This window comes from Leuciscus leuciscus, assembly GCF_965113295.1.
Source record: "Leuciscus leuciscus genome assembly, chromosome: 7".
In the NCBI taxonomy this organism is placed as follows: domain Eukaryota; kingdom Metazoa; phylum Chordata; class Actinopteri; order Cypriniformes; family Leuciscidae; genus Leuciscus; species Leuciscus leuciscus.
The window spans coordinates 39898300-39915781 of NC_138731.1; the positions used below are offsets into that span (position 1 = coordinate 39898300).

General features: G+C 35.9%; 1 long non-coding RNA gene across 1 annotated transcript; it reads right to left on the bottom strand.

Annotated features, from left to right (window-relative positions):
* Window positions 1–746: 746 nt before the first annotated feature.
* LOC309502446 lies at window positions 747–15156 on the bottom strand. The gene is made up of 4 exons (XR_014207288.1): window positions 15011–15156; window positions 4816–4872; window positions 2352–2448; window positions 747–820 (listed from the first exon to the last, which is right to left on the bottom strand). It is a non-coding gene; the product is annotated as an uncharacterized lncRNA (long non-coding RNA).
* Window positions 15157–17482: the final 2326 nt, after the last annotated feature.

Genomic DNA, 17482 nt, shown 5'->3' on the forward strand with positions numbered 1-17482 from the left:
CACACACACACACACACACACACACACACACACACACACACACACACACACACACACACACACACACACACACACACACACACACACACACACATGATATATATGATATATATGAACACATACACACACACACACGATATATATGATATATATGAACACATACACACACACACACACACACACACACACACACGATATATATGATATATATGAACACATACACATACACGCACACACACGATATATATGATATATATATGAGTGTGTGTACATATTTATATATATGTATATACACACACATATATGCATACATATATTTACATATATACAGACACATATATTATATATTTACAAACTTTTGTTGGATGCGATTAATCGATTATTACATTTATTTTTATTAAGTTTAAATTTTTTTTATATTTAAGTGGAATAAAATAAGGTTAAGTTTTTTATACTTTATTTTATTTTCAGTTAATGTTTCTTTTATTTCAAGCAATGAAAAAGTTGTTCATGGTTTTAGTTTTAGTTAACGATAACAACCCTTCTATATGTCTCATCACATTAAATTCTGACTGCAATTCACATTAAGATTTTTAATAAAATAAGATTTCTTTTGCCATGAAGCTGAAGATTCAGCCATGGAGGCCTAGATTCTCCATCGCTGAAGAGTGGTGCGTGAAACACTGGACAGGAATCTACTGTATGAAACACATGAACCACTTATATGTTTTTTTTGAGCTTGGCATTATAAATCAGTATCCACTTACGTATGGAAAACAGCTGTTCGATTATTCCACTTGCATTTCCAATTGGTGTTTCACTGAAATCAGAAATGAATACAGGGTTAAAATGACATCAGTATATGACATACTTAATTCATTTAGGCATGAAATATTCCTTTAACCATCAGGCACGTATTGTGAGAAACACAATAGCTTTAAGTTTTACATCAGAGTTGACAAAACAGGAATAATGTGAACAGGCTGTGCTGACAATAATGGCGCTGTTATTAATAATTACATCTAACCGGGGAACATTACGTAGAACAAAACAACAGCAGACATATTGCATTAAAGGAGCAGCATCCAGTGCCCCCAAGATGTTTCCATTCTTAACATTTTATTACCACTAGTTTATCACAGGATTACGTGCCTCTGTGAAAATCCGTAGCAGGTTATTGCGAACACCTGGGATTTAATCAACTTCAGTTGAAGCAATTTCCCTTTTTGCATTCAGCCATTAGAGAATAACTGGGTAAATGATGTGTTACCATGGAGGAAATGTAAACAAAGTTACAGCGTTCCTTTAAAAGGGAAAATGAATGGAGACTAATGAACAACAGTGTATTCATCGGCAAACATTTTGTTAAACTAGTTCCTAATTTATGAGTGAGCGAAGCAGACCAAAAATGTGTAGATGACTAGATCATGGCAGCCTGATCATTTGTGAGCCCCTAAGGCTTTATAAAAAAATTTATTAATATTTAATTGTTTTGGGGGCGTGTCTGAATCACCATCATGATGACTTAAGTACAGGATTTAGTCAAACTCTCCCCGTCACTTTGATGGAAAGTTTGCTGAAGAATAAAAAGCTTGTTACTCCGAAAATGGTTCATCAAATCGACGGCAGTTCAGCCCTTTATAGCAGAAATCTGACAGCAGATTGCCGTCGCTCAACTTTGGCAGGCCCATCAAAACAGCCGATCGGGTTTTGCTCTTAACTGACATTGACATGACATACATGATGTCTCTGAATTGTGACAGTCCTGCAGGAGCGCAGACATTTCCTCTGACAGCTAAATTACAACGTGGCAAGTCGGTCTGAATGAGTCTCATCTGCCACTTTTCTCTCTCTCTTTCTCTTTCTCTCTCTCTCACTCTCTCTCTCTTAGGCCTGAAATAACAGCCAACAGCGCTCCTCGTTATCGGGAGTGAAAAGGGTGTTATTTTCTGTCGAGTCCATAAAATCACTGTTATAGAAAGTCAGAAATAAGGTACAGAAAGCAAAGGTGAGATAAAAAAAAAAGTTGGCGGGATAAAAATGTGCAGCATCATTTTTGGCACATATACCACTAATTTTAGTGCTTGCAACGCAGCACTAGGGGTTGTTCAGTCTAAGCATTAAACTTTGCATTTTTCAATTCAGCCCAAACTACTTGACTTATACACTCATTTATCACTTATACACTTATACACATTCAAACTTTGTTCTGTAGATAATTTCATTTTCAGGTTTTCTATTTATTTTTGTTCTTCATAAAATGTATTTTTGAAGAAATGTAATATTACAGTTTGAAAATCTCCCACTGACCATTGATATTTTCATACTACAGTGTTGTGGTTTTCACTCACCCATTTTTTGCCAATTATTTGCTTTTGCAATGAATCTTATCCTTTGACAAACTTCTGACAGTGTGACTGAATGTTGCAATGACGATTGGGTCGAGTTCTGGAAATAAAAATGCCATTCATTTTCTTAATAGGAAAATAGATTTTTAACGATAATTTATAAACCGCTAAAGACGGACCTACTGTGAGCTACAAGGTTGTTAAGGCACCAAATTTGTTAAAGAAGGTCTCCCACTTTGGCCTACAAAAGAAGTGAATTAGGTATTACTATTAATAAAACTGTTAGAATCAGTTTTTTTCAAGTGTAGAGACATTTCCCCAAGTTTTTCCACATTCTTCGCCTCATGCAACAGGGATAAATTATTCAAGGCACGGCTCAAACCGGTGTCGTGCTCGTGCTACGAGGGTTTAAGGTTCCATTGTCGTTGCTGAAGCGGGCTGGATGTTCTTCACATCCTCTCATATTCCAGGCTGCTGAGCTGAAACAAGAGAGCTTGAAGATAGTGGGGATCGAGGGACCAGAGGCCCCAGGGACCGAGAGACACTACACCTAGGCTATGTTCACGCTGTCAGTCCAAATCCGATTATTTGTCTATCTGATTGAAATCTGGTCTTAAATTATTGACTGGCCACATTTTGCATCGCAACTGTTCAGATCTAGCCTGGGAAAACCCAGACAAACTTCTGGCAAATTTAGATTTGCTCTGCAAGTAGTCTGGCAAAGAGCCCATTCAAGCCGATTTCTAATCCGTCCAAATAGAGGCACCAATCAGAAACGTTGGGGCGGGCTTTACACGATGACGATCGCTCTGATTGGTTTTAGGTCTATCCAAGAGGCATTTGAGCGACGTCCGTTGGTGAAGCGCAGCAACTTTTAAATGCATTATTATATTCAAATTGCAAACACATGAGGACAGTCTCCATGAAAGACCCACTGGCAGATGAACGTGCTACTACATTTCTCTCCGAAACGGTAGGAAATTTAATTAGATTTAATAGAGGATTTTAACTGTTACAAGATGATTGACAGGGCAGTTTACGTGACGGGATGCACGCGACAGATCCGTCCGATAAAGATGACGAAGTAGTATGTCCCAAAGCTTGCCTACTTTTTTGCTTCACATTCAAAAGTAAATACCTTTTCTTCACAACATACTTTTATGGCGTAGTGTAACTTAGGCGAACTGGGACGCAGCATATGGCTTTACACGATGACGATTGCTCTGATTGGTTTTAGGTCTATCCAATTGCGCCCAGTGGCATTTGAGCGACGTCCGTTGGTGACGCCCCTTTGGAAATGAGTTTTTAATGAAGCTTTGCCAGACCATAACTCAGTTACTACTGAGAATGGTCTGGTTTTAACCAGGCTAGTTCAGATCCAATTTGTTTTTTCCGAAATATCTGCATTGGTTTCTATGGCAATTAAGTTGCGTTGGTAGGCATACGGCAACAACAACCGCAACATGGAGGGGTTTGCAATACAGATGTCTTAATTCCAACATGACAATGCAGCCGTCAAGCTGGACTACAACGTCTTCTGAGCCAGTGGCCGAAAAAGCAGATTTCCAGGACTGCAATATATGATTTCAAACCACATATGAATGTAGCTCGAAATGCATTTCATGCGATTTCTTTTTGTTCTTTTTTTTTGCCATTCACACTTGCTAAATTTGATCGGATTTCAATCGGATATGCACAAAAATCGGACTTGGACTGACAGTCTGAACGTAGTCATAAACTCTAACACCAGGACTAAACCTTACAAGAGATGCCATGCACAGACTGCCATTCCTTGCTTTTAAGTCAACAATTGCTCCTATGTTCAAGGTCTTATTGGACACAACTCGGTTGTGGATTTTATTCGAAATGAATTTGTCTTTGTAATCTTTTATGAAAAAGTGATTACTTGCTTCCCTTCTAAAAGGACTTTCCTTGACATCACAAATCCCTCTTACTTTCATTGACCCCCTACAATCACCTCCATTTTATTATGTAACACCTGTTTATCATGATCTAATCCATTTCCAATGGACATTTTTGCTCTCATATCTCTTTGCTCTCGTTTCACTTGGAAATACATTTTATGATTATGAAAGCAAAATGGGTTGCAAATATCCTGTCATGTTTCCCTTAAAGGCTTTTCTCCATTACCTGGCACTCACCAAAAAATAAGATGGTCATGCTTATGAAATACAAAATATGTACCAGCATATCCAAAAACAAAAAGTCATTATCATATTGAATATTTACTACCATTCAAAAGTTTGGGGTCAGTAAGATTGTTTAATGTTATAGAGGGAAGTCTCATCGTATGCTCATCAAGTCTACGTTTATTTGATCAAACGTCCCATTTATAGACTGATACCTCTCTTGTCCCCATGTTGAGAGAAATAAGTGCATAGAAACAAATAGAAATAAAAACAGAAACAAATGTGACAATTGTTGACATTTGATACCAAGATCTTACCATATGATTGTAGACTGGCAAATCTGAGCACATTTGGTGACATTGTTGAGATCTTTCCTGAAACACAGGAGACACATGAGATTTCTAGTCTTTTACTCAGGACAAACATCTAAGGAGAACTCAGCAAAAGTCTTCATTTGCTATCCACCTTCATCTCACTTCTGTTTGGGAGAAACAATGGAGATTATTAGAGAGATTTCATTTGTGATTTTACTTTTCAATGGTCCCTCATGTGCCAGTTAACAGAGAATTTAATATTTCGCAATCATTTGTGCTGCATTACAGTACCTGAGAGATCTTTATTCCTTTCTTGGAGAATTTTCTGGAAATTACAAGTTAACAATTGCAACATCTCAGGTATTTAACATTCCATGCTGAATTAAACATGGCAGTGCAACTCCATAAAATCTGAACAAGGAGCAAATGTTAATCTATTTGAGTCACACTTTTTTGAGTTTGCTAATTAACACAAAATGATCTTATTTACATATTTAGCGCCAGAGCGAGAAATCTCTTCAGCTCAGAGTCTTGCATATGATTAAACCAGAGCACTTTGTCAGCGTTAATGACATCCTTTTGTCATGAAGGGTCATTCTGATGGAACCTCAGAAGACAGAAGACGCTAATGACCAAATAAATGTAATATTTCTTCTATGTCTAGAGAAAAAAAAAAATCCATCTAGCATATTATTTCTGTCTAAAAAGGACAGTGAAATGGCTTATATAATATCCATATTAATTAGCAATGTCTTTCCTGGTGCAAAGATGACAATTAACAGTTGTCAGTTTTGGAAAATTGTGTTTTTATTGCTATTGCTCCAAAGCGTCTGTTATGGCGTCTGTGATTTTACTTAATGTTGCAACAAATTTTTAAATGACCATTTTACACCATTGTTTGATAAACGTTCCCACATTTTACTCAGTGTGTGGTCACGCTTTAGATTAGGGTCCAGTTCTCACTATTAACTATGACTTTTGCCTCAATAAACTCCTAATTACTCCGTATTAATAGATGTTAAGTTTAGGCATTGGGTAGGATTAAGATATGTAGAATATGGTCATGCAGAATAAGGCATTAATATGTGCTTTATAAGTACTAATAAACAGCCAATATCATGGTAATATGCATGCTAATAAGCAACTAGTTAAGTGTGTTTATTCAGTTCTGAAAAAAACCACTAAGCATGAAAACGGATTCATTGCATGAAACAGAAAGGCTGAGTGAACTTCAAATCATCCAAGTGGATTGGGTTAAACTTTGAGTAAAACTATTTAACAATTTGCTGTAAATGTGCATATCTCGTCTAAGGGTAAGTGGTGCGCAACATCGAACATCTCTCCATCCTCTGAAGTGCTCTTTTTTCCCCATAATTGTGCCAGTATTTTCCATGCAACAAGGCAAACAAGCTCAAGCTGTAACAGAACCCTGTGTGTGTATAAATAGCCCTTTTATCACATGCTTGTGTCCGTTGCTAAGTGAAATCCAAGTAGAAAAATTGAACACCAGCTTAGCTTGAATAATTTGATACACTACCATTTCTCCAACTTGGCAAGATCAATTTTCTCTAAATCAAATCACTGTAATTACAAAAAGAAAAGTCTGCAGTTGCAACCTTGCAGATTCAGCAAAATAAATAAATAAAAATGTCTGTTTCAATCGCTGTTAAACCCATTTAAGAATTCAAAGGATACACAAATAGAACCCATGATCAATGCAATTTGATAAAATGTACGTGAGGAATAATGGGCATCAACTATTAATGTTTTTGTGTTTATCAACAGATAAATCATGATGGAAAAGAGCGTTGCGTTGTATTAGATAGTCCACTTTAAACATTCTAACTATAAGTAACTTTGCAATGACATGCCAACTAACTTTCATTCATTTGAAACTACATGTCATAGAAGACTACATGTTAGAATAAGTTGACATGTACTTACAAAGTTACTTATAGTTAGTAAAATGTCTTAAGTGGACCATCGTCCACGTCACTCCAAAATCCATTTAATGTTTTTATTCCGTTAAACAAAAAGCAGGAAATTTGAAGAATTGTACAGCTATTTTTCATAGTGACCACAACAAAAAAATCATAAAACACTATAAAATAACCGATTAACTAAACCGATTTAAATGGTCACAGATAATCTCAGATCTCTGCATTTGTGTTACCGTTCAGATTAAAAAATAAGCGTGGCAGGTTTGATTTCATTAGCTATGTTTCCATCCAAAGTTGTGAATTTAACTTATGCATAAAGTTGAAATATCACATAAAACATTCCATGCATTCAAGAGAACAAAATCGTCACTTCCTGGGAAATTGGCGCAAAATATCTGTAATAAAAATAGAATTTGCTGTTATCCAATCACAAATCACATCCACTTTTGAGGCAACGCTTTTTTTGTTTCTGTCATGGTTTATTCGCATGTCCTCTTATCGGATAAAAAATGTATCCGCCTCAATTGAGCACATATGTTTTTTTATGCACATTTTTAGAATCTTTGTGCATCTTGGCTTTTTTCCCCCACATTTTTTTATGCGAAATCCAAACTGAGCATTAAAATAGGTGGATGGAAACTGTTACATCCACCAGCTGGAGTGCCCTTGATTTCCACTAGAGGGCACTCCTCCTGTCTCCTTGGCTTTCCAATCATGAACTACACTTTCCATAACCCTTTGCCTAAACTCATTATGCTTCATGTCTTTTAGCTGTGTCTCATTTACCTTGTTAACTATGCCTTTATAAGCCCTGTGTTTTCAGTCATTCATTGCGAAGTCTTGTTTGTTGTCACACTGTAATTCTGAGCACTGGTTTCCTGATGTGTTCATGGTTTTTTGATTGGATTATCCTAATTGCCTGTGCTTTCTGCCTTGTTGTTTTTGTTTGGATTGTCTGCCCTGTGTTTTGACCTTTTGCCTGTTTTGGATTTACGGTTCTGGATTACCCTAATAAAGGACTGCATTTTGACCCAAGCCTCAACCAAAGTCTCGGAGCAGTTTGTGCCAGAAACATAGCTATTGACCCCAAAAACATGTGTTGAATGTCTCGTAACCAAATGCAACATGTTAGTTTGAGTATATGGAATGGATAATGAGGTTTGAAAGCTGCAGTAGCGGGGAAGTAAATATTTTCAGTAAATACCTTAAATTTCTTTTTTTCCCCACACAAAGCTATTGCATGGCTTCATAATAGGGCTGCACAATAAATGGAAATTATCGAAATATCGCAAATGTAGGGGAGCGCGGGGCACAACCTAACGCGGGGCTAGTTGTAACACGCTTGTTTTAAATACTTCCGCACATGCATGGATGACGAAACTTTGTGTATTTACTAGTTGCCATATCAACACTATATAGAAAAAAAAATTCCGCCAAAATTATTATTTTTTTGGGACGATATCCATAGACATTTATTAAACCATAGCAAAAGTAAATTTCTTACTTAAGTTAATTTTTCATCTCTATTTTTTGTGTTTATTTAAAATAAGACAAATCTGATATTATTTTAATCTCCAAGATGTTATTTAACAGTTGAGATAGTTCTTTAATGCTTCGCTAACTAGCAGAAGACACTAGCAGGGTTTAAACCCCAGTTGTGCAGGCGGGGGCATGTTGTAACACTGCGTTACAATGTGCCCCTATTAGAAATATGCTATTATATTCTATACTTTGATTAATTTTATTGGGAAAACGTGAGAAAAAGGTGAATAAAGACTGAGAGTCAATGTTCAGAAATGACTAATTATTTATTTGTTTTGAACTATGTTGTATAGCTGTGTTTTCATGTGTTCGTAGTCAAAACTAAAAAAATTGTTTATATTTAATTATTAAAAATTGCCATTATTTTATATGAAAAAGTTTTTTAATTGTATTTTATTTAGAAAATATTTTAGTTTGTTTTGTATATATTTTTTATTAGATCAGATAACATTTTAAGCTGTCTAATGTTATGTTTAAATGTGCCCCACACATGTTACAATGTACCCCACGTATGGGGCATGTTGTCACATTTCACTTCCATTCTTTTGGGGTATGTCAAGAAAAAAGTATATACTGTATTAATAAAACAAAACCACATAATTGTACTAGACATGTGGGAAATTAATGTGGGAAAAAATAAATACTCTGAACCATAAGTAGATTTACACAAACTAAGCAGTGTTTTATTTTTACATTTGATTATTCAGTTTCTGTTGTTAAATAACCCTAATGTAGGATAACACTTCTTATGCTACAGTAAAAACACTGATGTTAACTTTCAGAAGTTGTAGGGATGTTTTACTGTCACAAAAAGAATGTGAAACACGTATGTATAGGTTATATAATTTTAAATAAATTTAAAAGATAATTTAAAGGGTTAGTTCACCCAAAAATGAAAATTCTGTCAGTAATTACTCACCCTCATGTTGTTCCAACCCCATAAGACATTCGTTCATCTTCGGAACACAAATTAAGATATTTTTGATGAAATCTGACAGCTGGATCACTTCTCCATAGGCTTCTAAGGGACTGAAACTTGCTGGCCCAGAAAAGTTATTAAAGAGATCGTTAATATAGTCCAAGTGACTCCAGTGGCTCAATCTTAAGTATATCAAGCGACGAGAATACTTTTTGTGCGCAAAAAACAAACAAAAATAACGACTTTATTCCACTATTCATTTCATTCTCTCTGGGCCTCGAGTTGGTTCACGTAGTGTTTTTGTGCAGCGCGTCTGTGTTGTACGTGACAGGCATTACACACATGACCAGCGTCGGCCAATAGTGAGCCTACGTGGTGACGTGTAACACAGACGAGCTGCGCAAAAACACTACGTGAACCAACTCGAGGCCCAAAGAGAATGAAATGAATAGTGGAATAAAGTCGTTATTTTTGTTTGTTTTTTGCGCACAAAAAGTATTCTCGTCGCTTGATATACTTAAGATTGAGCCACTGTAGTCACTTGGACTATATTAACGATCTCTTTAATAACTTTTCTGGGCCAGCAAGTTTCAGTCCCTTAGAAGCCTATGGAGAAGTGATACAGATTTCATCAAAAATATCTTAATTTGTGTTCCGAAGATGAACGAAAGTCTTACGGGGTTGGAACAACATGAGGGTGAGTAATTACTGACAGAATTTTCATTTTTGGGTGAACTAACCCTTTAAGTTTATTTTACACACTTTAAGCATTATCGTATCGCATATTGAATATTGCATTATTTAATGAGTTATCGCATATCACATTTTTCTTCAATATCGTGCAGCCCTACTTCATATGACTAGGAATATATTGTATAAGCCATACTTATTTTGGTATATTTAGAAAATAATTTACCCAATGAAATGGGGTGGTTTAAAGTTTTCACCACCTGGAGTTGCATTGAGGAGTCAACCATATCCGTGAAAAAAAATCAAGAGTTACATTGTTTACATGCAAGGATGGGTACCGATGGGTGATAGAAGTATGCATACCAAAACTAAAACTAAAAACTAAAGTTTTTCAATTTTGACTGAGTTTATTAGAACTAGCCAAAAATAGGCCAAAAAACGATGCACTGACACAGAATGAGATTAATACGGCAGTGGAAATAAAATCTATATCACACAGTTTCATGTTTTTACACAATAGAGCATGGGGTCATGAACTATCTGAAGGATTTAAACACAAGGGAACCTCCATTTATCTGGTTTAGAGTGTGTAAGTTTTATGAAATACCACAGTGTAATAATGGTGGATGTTGAAATGTAGCACAAAGCCAACAGCGAGCTAACATGAACCTTCAGGAAAAAAAGAAAAGAAAAACACTTGCTAAATTACAGAGATATTTGCACTCAGGCATACCCCTGACGTTCATAAAATTACTCACTATTGGTTTGAAAGCTGAATCAATATAAAGCAACCTAAAGAGGTTTGTCGTCAGCGTGTAAAGGTTACAGCTATTTTTCTTGAAAAACAAGAAATCAGTCAGGGCGCGATATCCCGCGAGCAATCGTTCATATTGGTAGATTAACCTTTTCAAAAATAGAGTGCACATAATTACAGAGCAAACACAATAGTGACGATTGTTTTCATACATGGAGTTTTCCCTGACGAAAGATGAGAGATTCAAAAAGGAATGTTTTTAGGATGTCGATAATTAAAACATTTAGAGCTGCAATTCTGCTCAATAAATCAGAAATAGTCTCTTCAGCCAGACTTTTTGACGATTGGCATAATGTTCAGAGTATATTGTTGTTTATTCTGAAAGAAACTCAAAGCTCATTTAAATGATAGCACAGTGTTGCATCCTACAAATAGCAATGGAGAAATTAGAAAGAACAATCTATTGATTTTGTTTTGTTTTGCTAGAGCTTCTTGTCATCCATATATAATAAATACAATAAATCTCAGAGATATACTGTGTAATAGAGTGCTGCAGGGATAACTACACACCCATATCAAAAACGAGAATATTGAAGCTGTAATGTTCATTAATTTTTTTTTTTTTAAATGCATGTTTTTAATAAGTAAATAGATAAGAACATTTGGAGTGTGAGTGTGAGCAGTTTACATTGTAGAACAAAAGATCCAGTATCATCAAGTATCGTTAGATCTTATTTTACTCGTAAACTGAAAAACCTTATTATTAAAACCCATAGGAAAACCTTGAGGGAACCACTAGCGAATTAGTCTTCTGGGTTTTGACGTCATCCCTGCAGCACTCTCTATACGCAGTAGTACTGGAGGAATTTGCAAAAAGACACAAACCTGGCCACTTGTGGTTCCTGCACAGACCCTTTATTAAACTGGATGGACGGACGGACGGACGGACAGACAAACAGATAGATAGACAGATAGATAGATAGATAGTACTGTCAAATCAATTAATCACGATTAATCGCATCTAACATTTGTGTATAAATATATATATATTTACAAACTTTTATGTTAGATGTGATTAATCAATTTGATAGGCTACATACATACACACACACACACACACACACACACACACACACACACACACACACACACACACACACACACACACACACACACACACACACACACACACACACACACACACACACACACACACACACACACACACACACACACACACACACACACACACACACACACACACACACTGCCTAAAAAAAAAAACAAGCTGCTGTTTGGATTTAACTAGGCAAATACTTAAAAGTCTATGATTGGTTCATTATTGCAATGGTTATTATGTTTCTATCATGTTATATGTTTGGCAACAGTTCTTCTAACCCTAATGATGGAGTGTGTAGCTTTTCATTTCATAAACAACCATGTAGGAAAACACATAATGGCCATATTCCAGGATGACAATGTCAAGATTCATCAGGCTCAAATAGTGAAAGAATGGTTGGGAGGAGCATGAAGAATCATTTTCACACATGAATTGGCACCTCTGAGTCCAGTCCTTTGACCCTTTATTATAAATAAGTCTAATGTATTACCATCACGTCAAATGGCCTCATACCCAGAGGTCTGGGCTGAACCTTGAATATCCACGGCTGATCTTTTCATTTAGAGTCATTTTACATGTGGTTCTGCACTGACGTGAAATAAATTGTTCCGCCCTCTTGTTGCAGACACTGTCAAAGTCTATATTTCTAAACGATGAGCCTGAAAAATACCGTTGTGATGAAGCCAAGCAATTTGCAGAGCAGATCGCTCACTCACCGGCTTCAGCTCTCCGGGTCATTGGCCAGAGAGCAAGAGTCAATGCCAACTGGCCGACGGAACAGAATATAATCCAAAAATAAATGAAGAAAGAAAAAAACCTTAAAGGAATAGTTCAGACCAAAAATAAAAATTGTGATTGTACAGTCTTAGAAGAAAAGGTTCTATGTAGACTCTGTCAGGTGCTTCATATACAGAACCTTCATGGGTTCCCATTACGGGATCATTTTATGATTTCGTTTTAATTAATTAATTTTGGTTTAATACATTTTTAATTTTAATTGAACTTTATGAATTAAACAGCTTGTAAACATACTTTATTGCTAGAAAACACTGAAATAACCTGTTAAAATGAAAGTATTATTTAAGACTTTTCTCCTTATTATCGGGATATCCCCTTATTGGGGATATTTTGGGGATATTTAATTTAATTTTATCAATCAATAAATTCCTCTTGAAACAAACTTTGTTGTATTATTTTAATTTAATACTGTGAAGCTGCTTTGATACAATCTGTATTGTGAAAAGCGCTATACAAATACACTTGACTTGACTTATATAGAACCTTTTTGGCATATAGGGTTCCTAGAGATTTTTTTTTTTTTTTTTTACGTCTCGCAATTCTGACTTTATTTCTCAGAATTGTGAGATATATGAAGTCAGAATTGCGTGACAAAGTCGCAATTGTGAGTTTATTTCTCGCAATTGCAAGTTTACATCTCACAATTCCGACTTTGATAACACAATTGCGACTATATATCACACAATTCTGACTTTATAACTCGCACTTGCGACTTTATATAACGCAATTGTAAGAAAAAAAGTCAGAATTGTTAGATAAAAAGTTGCAATTACCTTTTCTATTTTTTATACTGTGGCGGAAACAAGCTTCTCAATAAAACTACACTGAACCTTTTTTTTTTCTAAGAGTTGTTTCTAAGAGTTATATGCTAGTTATTTTTAGCATTACACACAAAGAGACATTGTGTGGAATGTCCCAGCTGCACACATTTTGGGTACATTTTGCAGATAAGAAATATTCTTATATACACACATAATGTTGCATTGATTTTACCATAAAATGATGGAACATGGCTATTTTTACTTAAGTCATGTGATAATCACACTTTTAGGTTGACATTATCCACAATTCTACTTTATGGCCATGCGTAGGTTGCCACGAGGGAAGCTTTGAAGGTATGGTTTATTCATGAAAGAAAAGGGATTGTGAATCAACCTCATCACAGTGAGCCGAAGGAATGTTTGAATAACTGTATCGTCACAGCCTTGAATGGTGGAGTGCGCCTGCCCTTTCAAGATATCTGTAGAAGTGAGCGTCTGAGGAATACATGAATGCCTAGCAGAGACACTGATTCTGCGGTGGATGTGGTAATCAGAATGCATGCATAATTCAGGCAGTTATATGAGAGTCGGTGAACTTGGAGAAAAAGAACGTGGGCGATGATGAACGCTAATTTAGTGCTTTTCAAGAGCACCATTCAAAAAGCATCAAGATGAAGCCAAGAAACTTTTTTCCACTTAATTATATGGGTTATTCTTTTTCATGATATGCAGCAATTTGACACAAAAAGCCTAAAGAAGGTGTTCTGGCATGAGAGGTATCCAAACTAAAGCTGTACTGTAACTGGATGACTACGGGAAAAACCAAGGAGTCTATATTTGGCTGGTTAGCTGGTAGGTGCCTTAGCTACATCATTCTGCGGCCAAAAAGCTTATTTTGACACAGTGTTATGGTTAACTAAAAGGAAAAATATTACAAATTGTTTTTGGTAAATGAAATAAAGCTGGAATAAAATAAAACATAAATAGATGAAAAAACAATGTAAATTTACAAAAATGTAATTCAAAATAAATAGAAATAGAAATATTGCCTTGGCCATTAACTGAAATAAATAAATTCTGAAATTACTAAAAGTACAACATAAATTAATTAAAGCTAATTAGAAATAACTAATAAAAATGACAAAAGTGCATACCAGTGAAAAGTTTTATTTTTTTATTTTTTAGAAAGACTTCTCCTTATGCTCACCAAGGCTTAATTTATTTAATAAAAAATACAGTAAAATGAGCAATATAGTGAAATATTATTACAATTTAAAAGAACCGTTTTCTATTTTAATCTATTTTAGAATTTAATTTATTCCTTTGACGGCAAAGCTGAATTTTCAGCATCATTACTCCAGTCTTCAGTGTCACATGATCCTTCAGAAATCATTATAATACAGTAGTGCAACAAAATTATTAAAGCTTAAACTAAAATGAAAACTGGAAATTTAAAAACAAAAGCTAAACCAGGAAAATATTAATAAATACTATAATAGTATAAATAATGCTAAAATAACACCATTCAAAAGTTTGTACGGCTCTTTTCAGGTATAGACCTCCTTAGGTAAAACATGTTGACATCTCTCTCTTAAAAAATTATGGCAAATGTCAGCAAATGTCAAGGAAACAGGTCCTTTTTTTTTTCTTTTTTTTTTTTTGCAGAAAACTTACTTTGAAGGCTGCATTTTGCCCGAGCAACCCTTTCAGCTGGAAACATTCTTCTAGTATCATGTTCAGATTATTGAAGTGAAAATATTCGCCCCTCGAGTTTGGACTGCAGATTCCGCGTCCCACCCCGCTCCATTCCTTTACAATAATGTTTTCATGATCTCGCATTACAAAAGGGAAGATTTCAGGCTTTTTCCAGGAAAAGGGAGTATGCCAGACATCCAAAACTGCAAATAGAGGGAAAACATGCCACAGCTGAGACGTCCATAGGGTTTGGTTATCCACTTTGTTTATAAATATTCCCCTGAAACTTGGGAAAAATGCATCCAATCTAGAGCCATTATAATGTGAGGAGAAAAAGCCCAGAAAAACATGCAGAACTGCTCAGAAGTACAGTGAATATGATGGCTGTTTATTTGATATTTTTATAGCATGTGATTTCACTTTACTGAAAAATGTGTGCTTATGCATGTCAAGTGGGAACAGACCCATTAAACAGGCAGTATAGGGGAACGCAATCTGCACTCTTTATACAAGAAGAGAACGATTCTCTTTCCTGGGAGTATTATTGGTTTAGAGCACTTTGCAATCACAATTTCTCAGAAAATGTGACACCAAGGTGCAGTTATACACAGCAAGCATTTGATTAAGCAACAGAGCAAGTGTTTCATCTTTCTTGTGGCTTAAAGAAAGAGGATAAACATTCACCGCACTGCACTATTGTTGTAATTCCACAGAAATCATTGGGCGTGTTGTCTTTTAGTTTCTGTGGACAGAAGGTGTCCTAGGGGGTCATTTACGGAGCAGGGGTTTATCTGACGTCAAAGCATCCCAGGCAACATTACTGCCACCTGGGCCCTTGCTAATAATGCCCCAGACAAATCCACTAACTCTTATGTTGCCCAGCGCAGGGTTGCAAAAACGTCACCGAAGGCTGACAGTGCCGTCCGTGGGGACTCGCTGATGACGCTCGACGAGATCTGATTTCGATTGTCTAAGATTAGACTTTGTACTCACAGGGAATGAGCGAGTCTCGGTTGTATCACACTCCCAGCTCGGGCGCTGCTTTTAGGGGGAGATCACAACAAAAAAAATATTAAGCGCTACAAAGGTTACACGCCAATGACCACAAAAAAAAAAAAAAAAGAAATTCATACTTTTATTCAGCAAGTACTCTAAAGGTAATTATAATGTTACGAGACTTAAAAAAAAAAAGATTTCCATTTAAAATAAATGCTTTTCTTTTGAACTTTCTATTCATCAAGGAATCCCGCGGAAAAAAAGCATCACGGTTTCCACAAAAATATTAAGCAGGACAACTGTTTTCAACATTGATCATAAAAAGAAATGATTCTTGAGCACCAAATTATCATATTAGAATGATTTCTGAAGGATCATGTGACTGAAGATTGGAGAAATTAAGCTGAAAATTCAGCTTTGCATCACAGGAATAAAATACATTTTTAAGTATGTTAAAATAAAAAACAGTTCATTTAAATTGTAAAAAATATTTAACAATATTTTTGTTGATACTGTATTTTTGATCGACGCTTTGTAGAATCTGCTCTGGCTGTGTGCGTTCATGTGTTTTGAAGGATGTGTGGCTTTGGAGACGCGCTGAAGGGAGGGCGGGATCTCAAGCTTTCAAAGCTAACTTGCTATTGCTAACCTCTCCGAAATTGCCTACCCTACCTTTAAGTAGTATTTCTTATCCAGAAAGAAAGACCGACCACTCTCTCCAAAAAGTCAAAAACTTTAAACCCGCACTTGCAAACTCAGCATCAGCAAATCCCAAGCATTCAAAATGAGCAGGAAGACAATACCTGTAAATTCCATCTGATAAATAATAGTGACCTGCCATCAGATTCTTGTTTCCTGTTTCCAGAGTTTAGAGCTGTCACAGAGACAGGTGGGATTTCCCAGGACGCCTATTTCAGTGATAGCTGTCAGGCAGTAGAGACATTTTATGTTGTAAAAAAACGTGTTTTTTTTTAGTTTTTTCGCAGATCTGTGAGAATGGTATTGTTTTAAAAACATTGTAGTCTTTACATGAAAAACATTTTTTGTAAAGAAACACGCCTATAGACTGAAAATGTAGGAATACACATGCACATGATGTCAATGTTTTCAAATTCGCGTTTTTGTTCGTTCAGTTTTAAAAAACTTAAAAACCAGTTTAAAAAATGTCATGTAAATTAACGGGCACAAAACGGCCCCGTGCAGTATTGGCATGCATGTTTAATGGGTTGATTGGGAGATTAGGAGCTCACTTAGGCCCTACAGCAAATCATCCACCTGTGGTTAATTGATGTGATCTTTCCTTCCAAAAGAAGTTGCTCTGGAGACCAATCACGACCTCCTGGGCGGGGGAGTTAAAAGCACATTTCAGAATATGCTAAAAAGTCATTTGAACAAGACTAATAAAAGCAAGGACAGATTAGGGTCCTGCGATGCCACTTTCTTGTCGCAATTGCG